The 24,107-nt window shown below is 44.0% G+C and overlaps 1 long non-coding RNA gene across 1 annotated transcript; it reads right to left on the minus strand.

Annotated features, from left to right (window-relative positions):
* Positions 1-919: 919 nt before the first annotated feature.
* Positions 920-23,796, minus strand: LOC146339817 (uncharacterized). The gene is made up of 4 exons (XR_014784372.1): positions 23,641-23,796; positions 12,322-12,422; positions 2,303-2,493; positions 920-1,223 (listed from the first exon to the last, which is right to left on the minus strand). It is a non-coding gene; the product is annotated as an uncharacterized LOC146339817 (long non-coding RNA).
* Between the last annotated feature and the right edge of the window lie 311 nt (positions 23,797-24,107).

The following is a 24,107-nucleotide window of genomic DNA, read 5'->3' on the forward strand; positions in this document are numbered from 1 at the left end:
GACAGGGGGGTTTCAATACATTTCTGGTTTTGCACACTGGCATATTGTGGCTGTCAGTGGTTGATCTGGAATAAGACTAACTGAATCCATTGTTCTGAAACCACCTGAGGATTAAGATGATCTCCTGTGGTTTTAGCATCTGTGCATCCAGTGGCAGGTTGAGGAGCACATTCTCTTAATGTGTAATCGAGTAAGGGAAAAAGGGATTAACAAACAATAGCTGCCCTTTGTAACCAATTATTGGCTACACTGATAATTCTCGCTCTTTTTCAAAGCAGGATGTTGTCAGTATTGGAGTCAAACTGTTACATGCACAAGACAGGGTTTGTGCTGATATATTATAAGAGGTAGCATTTCCCCATTTTCACTCAGAAACCTTATGATGAACCAAGGAGTAGATTTCTTTCTCTTCATTTATACCTCCTGTTTTCTAATCACGAAATATTGTACGTGTGATGATCTGGGATGTTGTGTTTGGCAGACATAATGAACATATACACCCCAATCCTAAACACACTCACTAGGAAGAAAGCGGGACTGCCATTCAGATAAATAGGTTTAGGATGAAGGCATACTGTAAGTTTAGAAAATTACCGACTGTCTCCAATGAGCTATTTGCATTGTAGGAGCAAATTGTAAGATCCAGTCTATGTTGTCCAGCCATGGCATATAGGGACAGCTTGTACCCTCATGTTGGTGCCAGATCCAGAAGTACTGAGGACATACTTCCTTCGCAGCCCTGTATACAGGAGCTATACCTCAGTGAGGTTTCTTTCATTCTGAAAATTGTGTTAGTTTCTCAATTGCCACAATGTAGCAAAGCCCCCAAGCCTGAAACTGTAGGAAGTAACAATCAGCTCACGCAGAAGGCTCTGAATTTAGTACTGAGGTTTACCTGGAAGAAAACACACACAGCTCTAGAGGTAGAGATTAAGTTTATTTACATAGGGGAAGGGGTAAAAAGGTACAAATATCAGAGAAAACCTTTGGAGCAGTACTCCAGGCAAAAAAGAACAAAGCAATATCTAAGAGAGCCAGTGTGATATAGTGGTTGGAGAGTTGGGCTGGGCCTTGGGAGATCTGGGTTCCAGTCCTCAGTCCGCCATGAAGCTTACCGGGCGACTTTGGGCCAGTCACCGACTCTCAACCTAACCTACTTCATAGGGTTGTTGTTGTGAGGATAAAATGGAGAGGAGGAGGGCCATGTAAGTCGCCTAGGTTTCCTTGCAAGAGGAAAAAAAGTGGGTTATAAATGTAATACTAATAATACTAATAATAATAATAATAATAATACTAAAAATAATAAATAAAAATAAATAAATGTAATTTTAGAAATCTTTCATTCCAGTGGTTTCCTCTTATTAACCATTTCCCCATTCTTCTGTACTGAAGCTGAAGTGTACCCCCCCCATGACCTCCCAGAGAGAGGCAGATGACGGGCAGTGGTACAACTAGGGCTGGACCATGGGGCCAAAGTCCAGAGGCCCTATAGTCCAGTTGGCCCCCAAATGACCACCCAGAGAGCGGCAGGTGATGAGGGCATCAGGGCAGCAGAAGCAAACTCCATTTTGTTCCTGCAGTCAGGATGGCGCTATGATTTAAGTGAGCTTAAAATGCAAAACTGCAGATGCCCTGATTGTTAAAATCATGGTTGGCAAATCAGTTTGTTATTGGTATTTTCGTTTATTTTTAAAATCCATTTACTAATGCCTCTTTACAAGAAAAAAAAAAATATACAAAACAGTATCACACAGTTTCCGTGAAGTGACCAGTGTCAATGCCGTGCATGCCTAGTAGGGATGCATGTATTTATAATGGTTATTTTCTTGCAATTTCTCTATGTGTCATGTTACAATGTGTAATCCTTTTAAACGGTGCTATCGTTCTAACCTATCAGGGAGAAGAAGGGAAGTGTTGGTTGTTTGCTTTGCAACTGAAGTAATACAGAAGGATGTCTAAAGTCCCCCCACCCCACCCCCTGATCAATAAGTCTAGGGTCTAAAATTACCTAGGTACACCACTGGTGATGGGGCAATGGCAATCAGGCCCAGTGTCAGCACTTGGACTGGTCAAGGCCCACCGAGGCTGGTACTGCTCACTGCATCATCTTTTCTTCATCTATCTATCTATCTATCTATCTATCTATCTATCTAAAGTAAAGGTGTCCCCAACCAGTCGTGCCCAACTCTAGGGTGCAGTGCTCATCCCCGTTTCTAAGCCGAAGAGCCAGCGCTGTCCGAAGACGCTTCCGTGGTCATGTGGCCAGCATGACTGAACACCGAGGTGCATGGAATGCTGTTACCTTTCCCGCCGAGGTGGTACCTCTTTATCTACTTGCAATTTCTTGCTTTTGAACTGCTAGGTTGGCAGGAGCTGGGACTGAAGATGGGCGCTCACTCCATCACGTGGCACTCGGGTCTCGAACTGCTGTCCTGCCGACCTTCCAGTCTCCAGTTCAGCGTCTTAACCACTAAGCCACCGCGGCCAATCTATCTATAGATAGATAGATAAAATATAGTCAGGAGGCAGCCAGCCAGGCATTACATGGTTACAGACACCCATATTATTATTTTTACTTAAAATATATATTATCCTGATCTACACCAATATGGTGCTTATTCCAAAGTAAATGTGTTTTGCATAGGGGCAGCAAAAGCAAACTCCATTTTATCCAGTGGAGGCTGATTTCGATGGGGCTGTAAATCCATTCTGTGTTTCAGTCAGAACCAGCCAGAACTCTAAAGGGGCTATCGAAGGTGCTGAATCTATTTTGGGGATAGGGTTCAGCACCTTGGATAGCTCCTTTAGAGTTCTGGTTGGTTCTGATCAAAATCCAGAATGCATACATAGCCCCACCAAAATCGGAGCCACCAGCCTCCACTGATTCTGTCCCTGCAGTCATGATGGCACTAGGATTTAAGTGAAATTAAATGGAAAAGCTGCATGTGCTCAGTGTGTTTCTTTCTTTCTTTCCTTCTTTTTAATCAGACTTGGGAAACAGTTTCTGCCAGTGTGTGTGTGTGTGTGTGTGGTTTGATCTAACGTATCAGAAATGAAGAAGCATGAAATGGCAGGGGGTGGGAGCTGAGACGTGAAGCACACAACTAACAATTGTCAACTGAAGTAATACACATGGCTGTCTAAGCGGGGTGGGCATAAAACCATTAATTCCAAGGTACAAAATTATCTAGCTGCAGCACTGTCTCTACTATCCACTATCAATGTGCACCAGAAATAAACAGTTGATTTTATCATCAGTTTATGGTGCTATGTTGTTGGAGGAAATGATCACCAGTGGTACGATTCTCATTAAGTAGTTCAATTTCTTGTCCAAGTACATTAATTTTCTAATGGCTTCAACACTGCAGATAACAGCTGTGCTATGCTCCAGAAGAAACCAACAAAAACTAGCAGTATTCCCCTTGTTTCACTATCTCCATTGATTATTACTGTCTCATTTTCTGCAGCTTCTCTTTCCTCCATCTTTCTCCTCTGCTTTCCTACTAAGCATCATGGGAAATCTAATTTTGGGGGCCAAACTATAGGCAGCTGAGAGACAAACTTCTAAACACAAGGGAAACATATTGCAGCTGGGAGGCTACACCACATGGGACATATACTCCTGATGGAGAAGTAAGCTCTATAAAGATGTTTTAAAATGGAACACCTGGACCTGGCTTAGCACTTACATTTTCAAAGTGCGGATGCAGTCGTTAAGAATGATCCGAGCTCCAAAACTGACAAACGTGTAGCAGCACCTGGCCCTGAGGTCTGCATCGGTTTTGATCAGCAAAAGCAAACTTGCAATCCGGAAATGGGAAAGATACAGATTGAAGTGTGTCTACATATTTATAGAATTTTTGCTTGGATGTTCAGAAACCATAAGTAATATTTGTTTACTTGAATATAGTTGCTTTCTTCTGGTAATACAAATGAGGCTCGTTTCAAGCCCTGAATAAGCACACTTACAGATGGCTGACATTTGTGCTGTTTTATTTTCCTTCTTTTCAACAGGTTAGAATAATAGAAGGGAAAACGGGGCTTCAGTCTAAAAGCTTTTTAAAAATATGTTTTAGGTGAGGTTTAAAATTAGCAACCTTACTTAGAACATTTTCATACAAGAGGCATAAATTGCTTCTCTCTTTTTATGTGAACTTTTGAGCATTATAAATGCAGGAGAAAAACATTTGTGATATGAATTAGTTGTCTGGCTGATGTAGGTTTACATTTGTATTTCAAAATGACTGAAACATGAGCTTTAAGCCTCATGTGTTAAAGTGTTCTTTTTCTTTTTGTAGCTGAGTAGAGGAACCCTAGCAGACACAAGGCATAGACTGTAAAAGAAGATTCCAAATGCCAGTGTAGTAAGGGAGTGTAGACTTGGGCCAGTAAGGTCTGTGTTCAAATCTCCACTAAACTACAAAACTCACAGGGGAATCTTGGGGCTGTCTGGTATTCTTCACCACAGAGGGTTTTTGTGAGGATAAAATTGGGCAAGCTCATGTACACAACCCTTGGAAGAAATGTGAGATACAAATATGATTAGTAATTGTTTTAATTGAAGACACTGGAAGACCTGGATAAAGTTGTGCAAGATGGAATTGCTTGTAGCTCTTACTGAGATAACAGGTCCATCAGGTTGTAGCAGCAGAACTCAGTTTTGTATTATGATGAACTTGCTAAGCCACATTGCTCACCAGCATGGTAGGACTGCATAGGATCATTACATACATTGATACAGAATCTGTGTTCAATGCTGAAAGGCTTATTGAGATAGCATAGCACTGTTTCTTTCATTATTTTGCTACAGAATAAAATCTTAGGAAGAATAAATTATCTCTAAGAATGTTCATCTGCTATTATTTGACTGTGTTCCATCTGTAATCAGAAAAGAATTGGATACAAAGCTTCAAGGCAACCTGATGGAAAGGAGCAATTTGTTGAACAGAGATGCATCAATATTGAAGCACTTGGCTGAGAACTTTCAATACTACAAAGGCTGATGTGGATGTTACTTACAAGCAATGCTGCAGAAGTGAGAATCACTCCTACTTCTGATAATAAAATAACATTGGAAGTGAAAACACTTGGAACTTGCCAATGGTGACTGTTAGTGACATCCAAATGTCACCACATCATTTGTTACTCTATTGGTGGGGACAAGAATATATTTCAGGGCCATCTTGTTGTGAATATATCTCAAATGGTTAGGAATGAAAGAGGATTTATGATTATGATGAGGATATTCCATGTTTGGCTATTACTAATGTAGCCAATTTGAGTGCTATATTTTTAGCGGAAAGGCAGGACATAAATTATTCTTATACAAAACCATGAAAAATTTCAGATGCCAGATGGCTCCTCTGGATCTAATATTTCTCTACAGTGTGTCTTACACATGGGATCACAATGCAGAAGAACAAAAAGAAAATGTGGTGACCCTCTTATTTCAAATATTCTATTTGTAGGGTGCCCTTCATATGTGTGTGTGGCTGACAATAATGGCATGTAGGTTTGCACTTTATGGTATAAGGGTCATGTGTCTGCAGTTTACAGCAGTGAACCATATGGAATGTTGCTTTCATCTGCATATGCAAAGAAGGGATTGGAGAAGCATTCAGACAACATGGAGATGGGTGCACTATAAATGCCTAAACCGATTAGGCAGAAAGAATAAAATGCCTAACTTGGCCCCAGGCAGCTTTAAGATCTGCTGCTGGAATGGATACATAGGACATGTCTGTGAAATGCTAGATTTCATTTAATGAGGTCAGAGCAGACTTGTGGAGAAACAGGGAAGTCCAGCCGTCACTGTTTGAGCCAGAGATGAAATACCGCCTTTAGGGAGATGTCCACTGAATTAAGAATCTACAAGAGCAGGTCAGAACCATGAGCTTCTCCTGTGACAATCTGAAACTGACAAATGGATGAATACACATGGGCATTGGGCTTTGAAATGCATTTTTCCAATCTGAATAGGCTGTGCTGATATAGTAACTAGAAATATTGCTTTATGCTGTTGTAAAACTTCAAGGGCCTTCAAGTGAGATACTGGTGGTTGTGATGAAACATCCTTCGTACCAATAGGCCATGGGTGCTTGCAATCTTGATCATCATTCCATGTATTTGAAGGAGATAGCACAGGTAACAAAATGCACTTTTGCTTGTGTAAAATGTGTTTTCTGTCTTTCCTAACTATCTGTACACAAGCCACATAATCCACATGTAGGACTTACGTTGGAAAAACTAAGTTGGATTCCTTGGATTTAAAGCAGGTTAGCTCCACTAACGTTAAAGGGTCCAACTCTGCTTCAAAGTATGGCCATCCATTTGGCCATATTTAGACAAGCCCAACAAGTGCAAGGAAAGCAGCAATCCTATACATGTACTTACCTGGCAATAAGCCCCATTGAAAATGATGGGACTTACTTCTGAGTAGACATGCAGAGTATTGCAATGTAACTCTTTCAAACTTGGATTGACATTGGCAAATTGCTGAATATTTATGGAAGTTTGGATTCAATTTGCAATACATTCATTTTCACATTTGTCTTGGATTCAGATAAACGGCAGGTACAATTTCCAAATATATTCCTACTACTACGAATGATTTTGCTCTTTGGTGGCAGATCTCATGAAGATCCCAAAAGTTACAAAAGTAGCAGCAGATCTTTCATAAATACATCAAACCTCATCCCTGTACTCTTAATTTGTGTAACATTATTTCTACTGCATTTGCAAACACAAATGCCATTTTTAATCTCTACTCCATGCGTATACATGCTCTGAAACTATGGCTCCAATGTTGCTGGCTGAAGTCTGAGGTCAATGGCTTCACTAAATATGTTTTCCCCTTTGCTCATGGCAAGGAAACCCTGCTTTCCCCTGGATGAAGGTTGGGCTATCTTCAATTCAGTCTGAAATTTGCTTACATTTTTAAAGCTTCAGTAAGCACTTGGAAAAAAGCTTAGCTCCTAACGTTGGCACATGCATGCATTTTATTGTACGTTGTATCATAATACCCATGGCTATTATGATACAACGGCATGGCTCTCAGGCATGGCTGAGAGCCACTTGGAAATTCAACACCCCCCCCCCCAAACCCCAATACATAAAACAAACACACCTGGGAACAAGAGATGGTTTTAGATCGGTGGTGCTTTTTGACAAAGTCTTTTATTGTGGAATCACACACTGCCTTTCATGGATTTTTTTTTTGGGGGGGTCCAAACATTGTTGTCTTTAATTTGTAGCCCTCCCATATTTTCCCACTGCTTCGTCCAGAAATAATCTATTAAGGAAGAAAAGATTGAATGGCTGCACAATGCCTTTTGATTGGTTGTGCTAGCCTAGATGCCTTCCATCTTAAAGCACCCTTAGTTGGGAGATAGCAGCCACATAAAACATTTGCAAGAAACAATCAAGAGAACTGCCCAAGCAGAAAGCTGCTTGGTTAGGTGATCTGGTCATGTAGTCCACAGCAACCAGTGAGAGTTTCACTGAGAGCAAAGGGGTTGATATCGAAGAATTTCGCATATCCCTACAAAGCTGGCTTTGTAGTTTGCATAGTTTCATAGTGATCAGTTAGTGTTTCATTGAGAATAAAGGGGTTAAGATTAAAGAACTTTTGCAGATGCACCTACAAAGCAGCTGTCAGCCTTAACTCCTGACTGTGCATGTGCAGAATCACATTTTACATTCCAAGCTGGAGGAGAACTTATGGGGAATATGATGGCCAATTCGTAATACAGCTGGGCATTATGAGCAAATTCAGGCATTTTTCTTGCTTTTTAAAAAATATGGTGGCAAGGAAAGCATCATAGAAACATAGAATAGTAGAGTTGGAAGGGGCCTACAAGGCCATCAAGTCCAACCCCCTGCTCAATGCAAGAATCCAAATCAAAGCATCTCTGACAGGTGGCTGTCCAGCCTCGTCTTGAATGCCTCCAGTGTGGGAGAGCCCACGACTTCCCTAGGTAATTGGTTCCATTGTCGTATTGCTCTAACAGTCAGGAAGTTTTTCGTGATGTTCAGCCGGAATCTGGCTGCCTGTAACTTGAGCCCATTATTCCGTGTCCTGCACTCTGGGATGATCGAGAAGAGATCCTGGCCTTCTTTTCTGTGACAACCTTTCAAGTACTTGAAGAGTGCTATCATATCTCCCCTCAGTCTTCTCTTCTCAAGGCTAAACATGCACAGTTCTTCCAGTCTCTCTTCATAGGGCTTTGTTTCCAGTCCCCTGATCATCTTTGTTGCCCTCCTCTGAACCCTCTCCAGTTTGTCTGCATCTAGGGATGTATGAAAGTCACTTACCATTCCATGGATTATGTTGATGGTGGGGGGGAGGCAATCTGTTCCTCCCCCCCGGAATCCTCCACGGCCGGCTGTGCTCTGCGGCAGCTCCGCGGAGCAGCTGGCCAGGCCCAGCCAGGCCAGAGCTGTCCGCAGCCGGATTTCCGGCCGCGGAGGGCTCTGGGGAAAAAAACACAAAAAAACTGCGTACGCAAATGGCGGCTACGGCCGCCGCCATTTGTGTTCCTTATTTTTGGCCCTCTTAATCTACGTAAATATTTACGTAGACTATGACGGCGAAAATAAAGGGGAATGCAAATAGCGTAGCGGGCGCTATTTGCGTCCCTTTTTGATTCACCGTTTTAGCTTACGTAAATATTTATGTAGGCTAAAATGGCAAATCAAAAAGGGATGCAAATAGCGCCCGCTACGCTATTTGCGTTCCCCTTTATTTTCACCATCATAGTCTACATAAATATTTACGTAGACTAAGACGGCCAAAAATAAGGAATGCAAATGGCGGCGGCCGTAGCCACCGCCATTTGCATGCGCGGTTTTGTTTTGTTTTTTAAACCCAGCCATGATAGGCTACATAAATATTTACGTAGCTTATCATGTCTTTTTTTTTTTTTACAAGACTGCAAATGGTGGCGGCAGTGGCGGCAGCTGGTTGGAAGACCAGCCGCCGGAGCCACCGCCGGAGCCACTGCAGCCCGGAAGATCCGCCCCAGGTAAGTCTCGTCCCGGGGGGGATCCACGGGGGGCGGGGGGGTGGCAGGCCGTTCTGCCACGGAGTTCGGGGGGCCGAACGCACTGGCATTCGGCCTCACTGAGATCTGTGGCTGAATTCTCTAACATCCCTATCTGGATCCTTCTTAAAATGTGGTGCCCAGAACTGGACACGGTACTCCAGATGAGGCCTAACCAGTAGAGGGGAAATAATACTTCCCGGGATTTTTGCAGCCACATCACATTGTTGGCTCATATTCAGCTTGTGATCAACAACAATTCCAAGATCCTTCTCGCTTGTAGTGTTGTTGAGCCACGTATCTCCCATCTTGTAACTGCATTTTGTTTCTTTTTCCTAAGTGCAGAACTTGGCATTTTTCCCTATTAAATGCCATTCTGTTGTTTTCTGCCCAGCGCTCATCCTCCATGGATGAGAGGCCCCATCTGCACCTTGGTCTGCATATTGCCCCTCTCATTCCTTTCAAGGTCCGTCCAGATTTTCTGCTAGATTACAGCTAAGTTAGTGTTTTTGATGAGAGTTCATTTCATCTTACTCTTCCTTCTTCGCACCTTTTGAACTTGAGAAAGCAGTGCCAGTATCATTCAACGGGCAAGGAAGTTTGTACACGTTCAGCTCGTCATGTGAAAATAAATATGTGAGGGGTTCCAAAGCAATACTTAAGCAGCTAGGCCATACTTTGAGCAGATAAGAGAGCCTTTGTTAACTGCCTCTCTGAGTCCTCAAAGACTTCTTTCAGGGCCAGCAAAGTCAGAGTGCATCAAATGTGAAACTATTCTGGTCTGAATGCAACACAAAGAAGGCAGATAACTGCTACTTGATTTCCTTGGAGAAGTTTCTTCATGTTTTATTCAGAACAGTTCCTACTGGATCGTTTGAAGAGGTATTTCTTATAAAGGGGGAAAGGCTTTAAAATGGCATGAAGTAAGCACAGCACAGTGACACGTGTAGTGCACGGGTATGATCAGGTGGATTTCATGCAGTATGAATAGAGTTAAAAATATTTGATCCCTCACATTCCTGAAGTATGTGAGGAAAACCCCAGAAGTACAGATCACTACTCCTTTGCCTTTCACTTTCCATACAAATCTTGAAAGAAGGCAATCATGTGCTGTGAATCTTTGAGATCAAACTGTTTCCATATTGATCCATGTGCTGGGAAACCCCTATAATATTGCAGCGGATTCTGGGGACATGTCCTAGGCAGCCACATACTCAGGTAATGTCTGATGCTGGTGAGGCCTAGATGTTGCACCACATGAACTTAAAGGAGCTGTTCTCACCACATGCTAACCCACACTCAGTGGTTGAGCATGGGTTGTTTTGAACCATGAGTTGTTTGTTGAACCATGGCTTATTGTGTTGTCTAAACGCAGCATGTTTTCTGCAGTGTGGGTTATTGTGTTGTCTGAAGACAGCCAGGGTGGCTTGTTAACCATGCGGTCTGGCTCGTTAACCACCCTGAACAACCCAGCAACAAACTATGGGTTCTCATGGTGGCTTGTTCGAGAAAATAAGACACACTGCATAGTTAACAAGCCACCCTGGCTGCATTCAGAACATAAGATGGCCTGTTTGAACATAAGATGGTCTGTAACAGCACAGATAGGCTGAAGGTAGATCGATCTCTGAGTAATTTGTAGTTTGGTAAGGATGTCTAACTTCTAATTGTTTAACAATGGCAACAATAAAATACCCCACCCCACTTGCACGTGCATGCATGCGCACACACACACTCTAAATCATACTTCTGAAATGAAGAAAGTTTAGGGTAACCATGGATGGATTTTTACGTGGACAGGCTGTGAGCTCCATTCAGCTCTGTAACGCAGAACACATTCCTGGACTCAGAGTTCTTTAAATATAAGGCCAGGGGCTTTTTGAATGTACTGTACACCTAAGCCTTACTGTAGGAATAGTCTACAATGTAGTGGCAGCAATGGCAGCTGTACAGGCCAGGAAGCCCTGAGGTTCAACCTAATTCAGGAACACGAATGGAGATTGAGGGTTCTTTCAGACCAAAGTCTCATAGAGCTACCTGTCAAAATACATTGTGCAGCTATTCCATCTTTTCCCTCCTTAATGAATCTTCTGTGGTCAGAAAAAAAAGATGGAAGAAGCAGTGGGAAAACAAGGGAGGATTACAAGTAGAAGATGATGTCATCTAGATTCCCCATAAAATTATGTGAATGAAGCAGAGAAATTGCATGATAAAAGCCTGAAGCACCCAGCCCAGGGACAGAAACCAGCTCAGTGCAGTTTATCTGATGCCACACATGCAATGTTATTTTTAGTACTGCAGCCAGGACGAAGTGATTTTTATTAGAGCTGTGTGTAAATGGCCTCTCAACATTCTCCACGGTATTTTTGGGCAGAGAAATTCAGTGACAAGCTCACCAATTTTTTCCAGGGGGAGGAGAAATTCTCCAACAGTTTCTCACAGTAGGGTTGTACGAAAGTCACTTACCATTTCGCAGAATCTTTTGTGAAGGGGGGGAGGTGCTCCGTCCCTCCCCCCAGGAATCCTCGCCGGCCGGCTCTGCTCCACGGGGATTCCGCAGAGCCGCTGGCCGGCTCCGCCAGCAGCCAGACATCTGGCCGCTGGCTAGCAAGGACGCAAATGGGGGCTGCCGTAGCCGCCACCGTTTGTGTCCCTGTATTCATCCATGATAGGCTACGTAAAGACTTACGTAGCCTATCACGTCTGGGTTTAAAAAAAAAAATGTGTAAGCAAATGGCGGTGGTTATAGCTGCTGCCATTTGCATTCCTTATTTTTGGCCATCTTAGTCTACGTAAATATTTACGTAGACTAAGACGGCGAAAATAAGGGGGAACACAAATAGTGTAGCAGGCGCTATTTGCGTTCCCCTTTATTTTCACCATCTTGGTCTATGTAAATATTTACGTAGACTAAGACAGCCAAAAATAAGGAACACAAATGGCGGCAGCTGTAGCCGCCGCCATTTGCGTACGCGGTTTTTTTTTTTTAAACCCAGACGTGATAGGCTGCATAAGTCTTTACGTAGCCTATCACATCTATGTAAAAACAAAAAACAAAAAACAGAAGCGACCAGACTGCAAATGGCGGCAGTGGCAGCTGGTTGGAAGACCAGCCGCTGCCGTCCGGAACATCCGCCGGGGGGTGGGGGGGTGGCAGGCTGTTCCGCCATGGAGTTCGGGGGGCTGAATGCACTGGCATTCGGCCTCACCGAGATCCATGGCGGAATTCTCTGACATCCCTATCTCACAGGCAAATCTCTTGAGGTGTTTTTGAACTTACCTAATCACGGCGAGGCGGTGGAGGGTGCTGTGTGTGTGTTTTCTTTCTATTTCACATTTTTCCATGCTCTGCAGCCTCCCGGGCTGCCTGCACTTCCTGATCTGAAAAAGTCCGATAGGAGGAATTACCTCATTATGTCTTCTCCTGGGCTTTAATTGAAGTGTGGGAAGCCGAGGAGGCTACAGGCTGCCTGAGAGATAATTGTACAAAGACAGGACTTTTGCACACACACTCCTTGGTCACCTCATAAGGAAAGTAAGCACAAGAACCCTGAAACCAATGCATGAGAGAATTTCTCTGAAATGTTCTTCTCCTTTGAATTTCTTTTCAAAAGCCATTTCTTTTCTAACAAAAATGGGGAAGGAATTTTCACCACAGCACTAATTTTTATCCCCATTCTCTTTAGTCACATTTTCCTCTTCTTGTGTACAGGAGTTTTTCATGCAGTTCTTGTTTTCTGCATCCATAAATACATCTGAGGCAAGTGGAGAGAAAATTGGTCATTGTTTGAAGGAGATGGGAAATCTATCACAAGGTTGCATGTTTTTTGTTTTGTTTTTGTTTAAAAGGGACTAGAAAGCAGAAAAGATACAGAAGGACAGTTTCTCACATTCTCTAGTAGAGATGCAACAGAGACATGAAATTGATAGAAAGAGAACTGATTACCTCCCCCCCTCCCTCCCACTAAGCAATAAAGATGGTGCACTTTGTAAGGTAGGGGCAGCATTTTTGTTTCTGTAGTCAATTGGAAGACCATTCTACTTCTGCCCTGAGCTGGAGGCTTAGGTCTGACCCCTGAATGGCAGGAGAATGCAGGACTCATATAATATAGTGATGCAAAAAAAAAGGTTGGGCAGTAAGCAAGGGATCCCTGAAACAGCAAGGAAAAAGCTCACCCATAGATTGGATTGCCAGCTCCTGAGTTGGAGACTCAGTAAGTAAGTAATTGCTCAGTAAGTAATTGCTTTAACAGGGACAGCAAGAAGGATACTCAATGGGATGGACAGTTTTGGCTTTTGGGTCATATGCCCAAGGGCTGTGTGTTGCTCATAGGTGGATTACAAAGTCGTTCTGAGTGAATATTAACTAAAAAATTTTGAGGTGGAGGTAGAGGGGAACCCAAATGTGTGTATAAACCTGTGAATTGTGTTTAGCCCCGTTGCAGTTAGGAATGTCGGGGGAATCTGGTTGTGGGGGTGGAGCTGGATGAGTTTTCGCTGGCTTGGCCCCCCAGACTCTGGTTTGATCATCTGCAAGTTGGACCAACTCAGGGGGCGACGAGTCAGGCCAACTCCCGGATTTTTCAGGGTGTTTGCGCAAATTGTGCAATTTTTTGTGCAATGTGTGCAGAATTGCGGAAGTAAATGGTCTAATTTGCACAAATTAGACCATTTACGGCCACAATTTTGTGCAAATTGTGCTATTTGTGGTTGCAATTTTGTACAAATTGTGCTATCTGTGGCAGCAATTTTGCGCAAATTGGCCTGCAATTCTGCGTAAAAAAAACTTGGTAAAGTTCCCAGGTTTTGGGAACTATTGCGCAGCTCAGCTTGCAAATGCAAGCTGAGCTGCATGCGTCCATCGTGAGGATCGTTGGGCCACCAAACGGCTGGATTTCCCTGAGACAGACAACCCCAGCTGCCATTAAGAAAATTAAGCCAATGCAAATCCACCAGCATAATTGGTTCCTGGTGAGTAGCAAGTCATTTGTCTTTCAAATAATCTGGTGGCTAACATTTCACCAATGCAAGGTGCAAATGTATTGAATTAAAGTAATAATGTTGAAAGAGCAAGAAATACCAATGAGGTTTGGGTCTGCTAGAATGAGTTTCTGTTGTCTCTTTATAAAGAATTGAGATGTACTGTGCTTCCTAATACTTCTGATCATTCTAAGCAAACCAAAGCTGGCCATGTTTGAACCAGCTTGTTCTGGGACTAAAATTAAGCTGTTGAAATAAAATTACTAATGTGTTATCTATCTATCTATCTATCTATCTATCTATCTATCTATCTATCTATCATCTATCTATCATCTATCTATCTATCATCTATCTATCTATCTATCTATCTATCTATCTATCTATCTATCTATCTATCTATCGCCTTAACACGGCATGAAGTTGTAAAATGCCATTATATCTGCTTGATTTTTTTTTAAAGTTAGATAAATAATATGTGATTGCTTTTGGTCCTGATTGGTGAATAGCCTTTCAGAATCCTTGTCATGCATTACTTACTGACTTCTTGTTTCCTGAACGCAGTTACATTGCCATTGATTATTAAAACATCCAGCGATAGCGAGTTCTAAAAGTCAGAAGTATGCTTTGCAAACATATTTTCTTTGTTCAGCAGTCACAAAATATAGCTGTTCTATGACTTAGTAGCAGACTTTCAATCTAGGGGTCCAATCCGGCTAAAATAAATCACCTTTTAAGTCGTACTGATACTGATATTGACATTGTTCTTATTATTGCTGCTGCTAGTTTACTGTTTGGGATTATATTGTTTTCATGATGCTTCTTATATTTGTTATTATTTATGTTGTACTTTCATGCTTCTATGGAAGCTCCCTTGGGAGTACTTTGCCCTAAAAGGCGGCCTAGAAACATATCTTAAATAAACAAATACTTGGTTTCAATGGCAATATTGCTAAGATCCAAGATGGGGGGACATAAGCCTTAAGGAGGCTGGTGAAAAAGAAATATACTTAAAATTAAAATTAAAGAGTTTTCTGAACCCAGGAAATTGTTGTGAGTACCAGAACGGACTGAAGCTCACAGTCATTTCATATAAAAATCTATTTCTGGTAACCCCCAAGCTTTCTTCCTTTCAGTAGTATCATTGATTGCGGGAGTCATTTTTTTTGTTTTTAAACAGTTGGGAGTCAGCACACTTGGAAGAAACTGATTATCTAGATCCATTTCAGTTGGGCTTCAGGCTTGGGCATGGCATGGGACAGAAATGGCCTTGGTCGCCTTGGTGGATGATATGAGGAGGGCTCTGGATAGGGGTGAATGCTCCTTCCTTGTTCTCCTTGACCTCTCAGCGGCTTTTGATACCGTTGACCACAATATCCTCCTGGACCGCCTGGAGGGGTTGGGCAGTGGAGACACTGTATTGCGGTGGTTCCGGTCCTTCCTCTCCAGCAGGTACCAGACGGTAGCACTGGGAGAGGAGGTTTCGGACCCGTGGCCACTTACTTGTAGGGAGCCACAGGGCTCCATCCTCTCCCCGATGCTATTTAACATCTATGTGAAGCTGCTGGGGGCTATCATCAGGAGGTTTGGGGTGCGGTGTCACCAATATGCGGATCTACCTCTCATTCAAATCTTCACTGAGGTTGGCCGTAGAATCCCTATCAAAATGTCTGAAGACGGTGAGTGGCTGGATGGGGAGGAATAAGCTGAAGCTGAACCCTGACAAGACCAAAGTACTTTTGGTGGGAGACAAGAGGAGGCTGGGGGATGTTGACCTGGTGTTGAATGGGGTATGGCTACCCTCGAAAGACCAGGTCCGTAGCCTGGGGGTCATTTTGGCCTCCCAGCTGTCCATGGAGGCTCAGGTGTCAGCTGTGAGCCAGACAGCGCTGTATCAACTCCATCTGATATGGTGGCTGTGCCCCTTCCTTCCTGACCATCTGCTCCCATAGGTAGTACATGCCCTGATCTCCTCTCGTTTAGACTACTGTAATGTGCTCTACATGGGGTTACCCTTGAAGATGGTTTGGAAGCTGCAGCTGGTACAGAACGCGGCAGCTCGCCTGATTAAAGGCAGCCACCGGCGAGATCACATCACTCCAGTGCTGAAGGAGTTGCACTGGTTACCAGCTGTTTTCTGGGCCAAATTCAAGGTGTTGGTTTTGACCTTTAAAACCCTATATGGTTCTGGCCCAGCCTATCTTAAGGAGTGCCACCAGCAACACCAGACAGGCCGCTTAACAAGATCAGCCTCGGATGGCCTTCTCTCTGTCCCATCAGCCAGGACAACTAGACTGGTGGGGACGAGGGAGAGGGCCTTTTCTGTGGTGGCCCCCACTCTGTGGAACTCCCTCCCTAGGGAACTCCGCCATGCCCCCTCTTTAATGAGCTTCCGCCGTTGTTCAGGCAGGCATTTGGAGTGGGTTAGGGTATTTTAGAAAATGTTTTTATTACAGAATTTTATTGTTTTAAACTGTTTTATTATATAGCCCAGAGAGTTTTTAAATTTAACAAATACATACATACATACATACATACATCCTGGCTGATCTACTGCAAATCACCCAGAGATCTACCAGTAGATCCCAATCTACCTTCTGCCCACGCCTGACTTAGATTAGCTTTTGTTGGACTGCTACTGTTCTAGCTTTGCGCATTTATGCATTTTTTAAATGTCCTGGTGGCTTGCCTCCAAATACCTCGCTGATAGGTTCCAAGCCATGTGTGAAGTTCCATCCCCCTTGGGTTCCCTATGAGTCATGTTGGCTAGATGGAACCCCCAGGTGTAGAGGCTGTATACCACTGAGTAGCAGGAGAGAGCTATTACCTTTATGCCCTGCATGTGGACATCTGGTTAGCCACTGTGGGAAGCAGCATGCTGGGCTAGAACTGTGGGGTGGGGAGGAACTGACAGGCTTTTGCATTTAGCAGCTGACTAGTTGTGGTGTGTGGAGGGAGGCATGTCTGGCTGCTACTCCTGGCAGAGCTGAGCAAAGGGAAGAGGTGAGGAGAGCTGCTTCTGGAGCACAGGCACGCATACAGTGTGAACTCTTGCTTCATTGACCTCGCTTCCCCCCATGACAGTGGCAGTAGCAACTGCTCTGCTCCATAAGAACATAAGAAGAGCTGGGTTGGATCAGACCATAGGCCTATCTACCCAGCATTGTGTTTCCAACAGTGGCCAACCAGACGCATAGGAAAAGCCCACAGGCGGGACAGGAGCACAGCAGCACCCTCCCAGCCGTTCCCCAGCAAGTGCTATTGAGCGGCATACCGCTTCCAGTAATATGTAGGTAGCATATAGCCATCGTGGCTCGCAGCCCTTGACAGACACATCTGAAAAAGGGGACAGAGAAGCCAATGGCCCGTTTCACACGTAACAGCTGACTATTATTTATTTATTTATTGCATTTATACCCCGCCTTTTTTCCTCTTGCAAGGAACCCAAGGCGGCTCGGCCCCAACAATTCCTGGGTTAAAACAACCAGGAGTTGTCGTTATGCGCAAAATGGGTCATGGTATGTGATGAAGTTACTCGGATCAGCTCTGCCTTCTCCTATGTAGGGATTTTCTGGGCCCAGTGCACTGTATGTGGGTTGGGCCCTCCACATGGGGGATGGAACTTCACACATGGCTTGGAACCTATCCGCCAGGTATTTGGAGACAATCCACTAAAAAGGACACAAATTTGCATAGGTTAATATAAATGTATGCATGTAAATTTAGAAATAATTAGCAGAATTTAAATAGAAAAGCAATAAATCTCATTATTGGAAGACCCCTTGCCCCCATTTGTACCTCTTTGCTTTGGTAAGTATCACCTTTTTTTCTTTCTATAAAGAGCTATTACATCACCCCAAAAAATCAGTCTGGGGCCACATGCAAGATGTCTGAGAGGCAGAATATCAAGAGGTGAAACTTTTCCTCTAATTGTATTTCCATACTACCAAAAGCTTAATCTGTTAAATTTCTGCTTGGCACACAGCTGTTAAAGGCAGAAGAGCGCTGCTGTCCGCCAATGCCAACTCTAAGCCTTGCAACGAACTCAAGTTCCATGAATTGCAAACCAGTTAGGTTGCTGTGGCTGGCTTCGCATGATCGCAGGGGCGAAAGAACGCATTGTTGGTTCTTTCCCTGCCCCTGCGCGTGCTGGTCACACAGCCGTGTTTTATATACTTACCTGTGATGTGGTGTGGGTTGCCATGTCATCTGAACCCAGCACAGAGCGTGGTGAGGGTAGCTTCGTACCCACCTCACAATCCCTACTGCAGGGCATGGGTTGTCGGTAAATTGTCATGGGTAATTATGTAAAACGCGGTCACGCAATCGACATGCGTGGGGGTGGGGAAAAAACTAACAATGGGTTCTTTTGCCCCAGAATTCATGAGAACCCACCTAATAGGTCTCTTTCATCAATTGATCTTAGGCTAGCAGAGCGAGTACGACACTTTACTGCCTGAAGTGGAGCAGCAAATGATGTTACCCACCAATTCAAGTCAAAGTGCGTAGCACCCCAAAACAGCCATGTTATCTTGGCATGAGACAGAAAATCCCACAAGCACCTCCCTTATCCCCAGCAGTAAAATATAATGATTATAAATTAAATAACTAACAATTTTCTGCCCTTTCATGACACCCTAAATCTGCTGCCTGAGGCAATACTTCATTCAGTGCAATACTACATTCCGTGCAAGGCCAGGCATGGTATTTCAGATAGCTGAGAGGGGGTGAAAAGAGATTCAAGATTTACAGCAACCAATATTCAAATGCCCATGCTTGGCTAAATTGAATATTAAATTGTTAAAAGGCAAGCAGTGGATTGTAAGAGCATTTGTTGTGGTTATTGATTTATGCCTCATAATAACTATAGCAATGTTATCAGCACCAGTCAGTCACCCTTTTCTTTGCTGAGCAAAAATGATTTGAGCCTTTGACATAAATATACCCATTTAAGAGAACAACCCTACAGCTGCTAGACAGTGTCTAGACAGCCATAGGATTTTTCAGTTTCTGGTAACCGCCCTCCCTGCCCACCCCCGCCCCCTCGTAGGCAGCACGGTTCTTCCCTGTCTCCTGCGCTTGTAAATGCAGTGCAGAGCGGGCACTCCCCCCCTCCCACTCCAAAGTCCCCAACTAGACAGCAAATCTAGGGCAGCCAATGTGCAGAGGAGAAGATCCCCTCCATGCTCCATCCACCCTGCATTGGCTAGTTGGCCACCTCCGAGTTCGGAGGTGGCCAGCTATCCTGATAGGATTGCACCCTAAGTGTTTCTATCATCATCAGTAACTAACCGGTAACTGTACCTCCATGGGCAGGAAACACTACTCTCTCTCAGCACACGTACACACCCCTTGGCAATATGGGTAGAACTACACTGGGCTATGTTGCAGGGTTGTAGTCACAGCTATGCTAAAAGCCTGGATTTCTCGATTGTTTCCTCTGGGCAACAATTACTTTTCTGTGAGGGAAAACCAAAAAAATGGCTTCAAACTGAACCAGGAGGTCCATTCTTCAGACAATGGGTGCAGATGTGACTCTAGAGTTCTCTCTATAGCATGGCTTCCCTAAATGTCAATCACAGCTGTGACTTCACTCATTGTCCAGAACAAGGGTGCAGAAGGTCAGGTCCAAGGGCCAACTCTGGGCCACCTTGGGTCCCAGTCCGGCCCTCTAGGGTTCCCCAAATGACCATGCCCCCTCCCACTCCCCACCAATCACCAATTGTTTGATGGTTTCCCAGCTTTTGCACATTCTAAAAGATTGACATGCCTATCCTAAGGCTTTGTTACTGGCTGGTTAGTTATTTAAGCTAATATATGGTTGCATTTTAGGGTTCACCCTTTTTGCCTTTGGCCCCACCCATCACTGGAATGCAAGAGTCCCCAAGAGCCTCTGTGAAGTGGGATGCGGCCCTCTAGATGAACAAGGTTCAATGCCTCTGGTCTAGAAACACTGAAAGGCAGGAGTGAGCTCATTTCTCATAATGTGATTGGTTAGCATGATACCCTTACATTTTGCTTTATATCTTTTGCTCTGCAAGGCCTAGAGACTTGTTTGTTTTTAAATGGAGGCTCTGTGCCTAGGCTCCCTGGTAGGCCAGGTACATCTGTACTTCCCTCGTGCCAGGCCTTCTCCAAAGTAAGTACAGTTCCTTCTGGCAGCCGTGGAAGTTTGAACTGTAGGCACACAGTGGCAGTTTTGGGGGAATCCTATCTTTGCTTATGCCTGCCACTTTTCCTCTCTTGTTCACTCTTCACTTGCCTCCAACTGTCTTGTGCCTTGTTCTCACACCCACCCACTCTTTGTAAATAGGTTAAGTAAGCAGCCCATTGCAACAAGGAAGGAATATAATGCACGCTCCAAATGCCCCACCTTGACGCTGGAGTCTGGCTGGTGCATAAGACACCCCTTTTCTCTTTCATGCACATACCATTCCTGCTGAGGCCTCACCGCTGCAAGCACACTAAAAGATGTTCTAGCGTCTCCCTTGCAAGTTCAGAACCACTTGTAAAACTAACACAATAAACATCCTAAAAGGAAATGATCTAAAACGCAGTCCAAGCCCCGCTCAGTTCTACCCAAAGCAGCAACTGAGCGGTTAACACAGCAGACAAACAATGGCAACAGATTAAGGCATACTCTGAAAGGCATGTTGAAACAGTGAGGCTTGTAAAGCCTAAATCCCTGCAGGGTTGAACACTGGCAAAGATCTCAAAGGAGATGGTTCTGTAACACCAGGCTCGGCCCACTCCTGGGGGGTAGGGGTGGAGAAAGCTTTGCTTGGACAGTGTCAGATTGGCCTTCAGGAATGAGATGAAGCAAGGCCTCTATGGTGACAATATGTGAGGAAATATATAAGGAAAGGTGTTATTTGAGGGATGCAGGACCTAGGCCATAGAGAGCTTTATAGATTTAAACAAGGAGTGGGCAGATTTCAGGCTTGCTCAACTGACTTTATTTACTAGAAACACAAGAGCCACCAACCAGACCCTAGAGCAAAAGGCATACACTTAGAATTAAATAATTCTAAGTCTAATTCTGAGCCCAGGAATGTGTTTTGCTCACCAGAACTAACCTGATCTTGAGTGTGTGGGAGGCGTAGGCATGCTTTAACTGTTTGCCCCCCACTGACTGAGGTCCCAATCCAGATTGGGGGGGGGGTGCACCTGCAATTTGCATTGCCCCCAAATGATCCATTTGTTTCAATAGATTCTCTCTTTCTTTGACAATAAAAACTGCAGGCACAGGAGCCCAATCCATATTGGGACCTCAGCAGGGGGCAAACAGTTAAAGTTGCCTCTATCCCCACACTAGGCTTATGATCTAGATTGGGTGCCATGGTTACTTTTGAGTAAGGAACAAAGACTTAAGGCACAGTCATAGAATCATAGGGTTGGAACTGGAAGCAGCCTACAAGACCATCGAGTCCAACCCCCTGCTCAGTGCAGGAAGCCTGATTCCCAGGAGGTCTCCCATCCAAGTACTAACCAGGGCTGACCCTCCTTAGCTTCTGAGATCAGATGAGATTGGGCACATCCAGCCCTTTGCTTGAGTTAAAACCGACTACCGGGACTGGGGTCCTATGGATGTTTAGACAGAAAAAAGTCCTACAGCTCCAGTGCTGGGAGTTATAGGACTTTTTTTCTGTCTAAACATGCATAGGATGGCACCCTTAGTTGCTAGCTCTGTCTTTAAAGTAACATGTAGTTACACTCCCACCCCCAGGCAACAGACAGTTAGAGGAGCTGAATGGTCTTTCTGGCAGAGAGGAGGGAAGCAAACGGCTGGTGTTGGGCCAGGCTGGTCTCCCCCTTGCTGTGATGTTATTTCTGAGAAGCAGGGGAGGGGGCACAGCCCCCTGGTGGCCCTTGGGCCCCTGGCTGATGGCAAAAGCCAGAGTGTAATTCATGTAAAGCAACTGTTTATTTTCTGCTATTCTGTAAGGCAGTGTAGTTGCATAAACAATGGTGAGCAGGATGTGAAGCACTTCTTAAAATCATGTTAAAGCACAGTCCTATGCATGTTTAGACCACAGAAAAAGGCCTACAGCTCCCAGCATGCTGCATCCAGCATTGGCTGGCTGGGGCATGCTGGGTGTTATAGGACATTTTTGTCTAAACATGCATAGGATGGCATCCTTACTCTGTTGTGGCGAAACCCACAGAAGTCACATGAGTCTTTGCCATTAGACTCTTTGACATTAGAATCCAGAGAACCCCAGCTTTCATTTTAAAATTCTCTTTCTAGCACAATTGCAGAGGGAAGCTTTAAATTGTGATGGTAAAAAAAGTAAAAGGCTGTAAGTAGTAAACAGAATCTCAAATTAATTGTTTTTCCAATTTGTTTTTTTCTGTGCTAAAGCATTGGGTGTACATTTACTTCCTTTGCAAATAAAAATGGTAGGTCATACAGAACTATCATGAAGAATAAATCCTGAAGCCCTTAGGCCTAGCCTAGCTAGTAGCTATGCATTCTAACCGTCAAGCCTGCTGCAGCAGGGGTAGGCAGCTTTGTGGCCTCCAGAATTTTTTAAACTACAATTCCCATAAACTCTAGCCAGCATAGCCAATGGTCAGGGATTATGGGAACTTTGGTCCAAAACACCTGGAGAGTGCCTGGTTGCCTACCCCTTTGCTGTAGCATCTAAACTAGCCTCCCAAGTTGGTGCTCTTCAAATGGACTGCAATTCCCATCATTCCCAGCCAGCAAGTCCATTGGTAGCTGCAGGCAGGCTGATCTTCAGAAAGCACCATGGAAATTGCGAGTGAATATGTAAAATGGCTCACCCCCACCCCAGCCAAAGCATTCTAAAACAAGAGTGCAGCACCCATCAATGCAGGTCAAGCAAGTATAATCCAATAAGAGGTGTTAACAGAAATGTACTGAATAGTTCAACATATTGCAAGCTTTGGAAAGCTCTTATTTCAGGGAAACACTGATGGGTGCGCTTATTTCAGAATCACTGATGGGTGCTATTCTTGTGTTGTGCTGTGGTTTTACAATTCAGTCACTTTTCACCTTCCCAAGGACTTGTGTCTACACACTGTTGCATTTGCAGGATAGCTCCTGCAGCAAGTTCTCTGCAGGAGGTACACATCACATGTGCCTCAGCAAAGTGGCATTTGATGGGAAAAGCTATGTGTACGTGGCATTAATCCCATGAGAAGTTAATGTGGTTCCTTTTCAAGACACCTGAAAAATTCCCACACTTGTTAACAGTGTGCTGTGCCTTGAGTCTCAACTTGAATATAGCACAATAATGTTTATTTATTTCATTTTTATATTGCCCAATAGCTGAGGCTCTCTGAGTGGTTCACAGAATTAAAGCCACAAAAATACTACAGAAAATACAATATAAAATATAATAGATTAAAACTACAGAAATACAACCAGAGTAAAACTAGCAACAGTGCAGATATTTAAAATGCAATAGCAGATTTAAGACAGCAGGGCTAAATAACTAGAATGTTAAAATGCTAAACATGTCTGGGAAAATAAAAAGGTTTTGAAAGGCCAGAAAGAGTACAAAGTAGGCACCAGGTGAACCTCTCTAGGGAGTTTGTTCCACAACTGGGGTGTCACAGCAGAAAATGCCCTTTTCCTGGTAGCCACCTCCCTTACCTCTTTTTGCAGGGGCTCCTGGAGAAAGACCCCTGAAGGTTATCTTAGGGTCTGGGCAGGTACATATGGGAGGAGGCGATCCTTCAGGTAACCTGGCCTGGCCCCAAGCTGTTTAGGGCTTTGAATGTTAATACCAGCACTCTGAATCAGGCCGGAAAGGGACTGGCAGCCAGCGCAGCTGGGAAAGTACTGGCATAATATGACCTCATTGGCTAGTCCTCATTAACAATATCGCTGCCCTGTTTTGGGCTAGCTGAAGTTTCCAGACCGTTTGCAAAGGCAGCCCCATATATATAACTCATTGCAGTAATCCAGACGAGAGGTTATCAGAGAATGTTGGTAGAGTGTCTGTTCTGGGGTGATTTTTGAGATGCAATGCGAATGGGAGGATGTGTTGTGTGGCTTCACAATGAGATTTGTGGGGGCTGAATAAATATGAGAATATTATCAACATTCCCTAACATTCG

The sequence above is a fragment of the Heloderma suspectum genome, chromosome 7, assembly GCF_057233095.1.
Source record: "Heloderma suspectum isolate Gila_16-S chromosome 7, 16-S_ref, whole genome shotgun sequence".
Taxonomy (NCBI): domain Eukaryota; kingdom Metazoa; phylum Chordata; class Lepidosauria; order Squamata; family Helodermatidae; genus Heloderma; species Heloderma suspectum.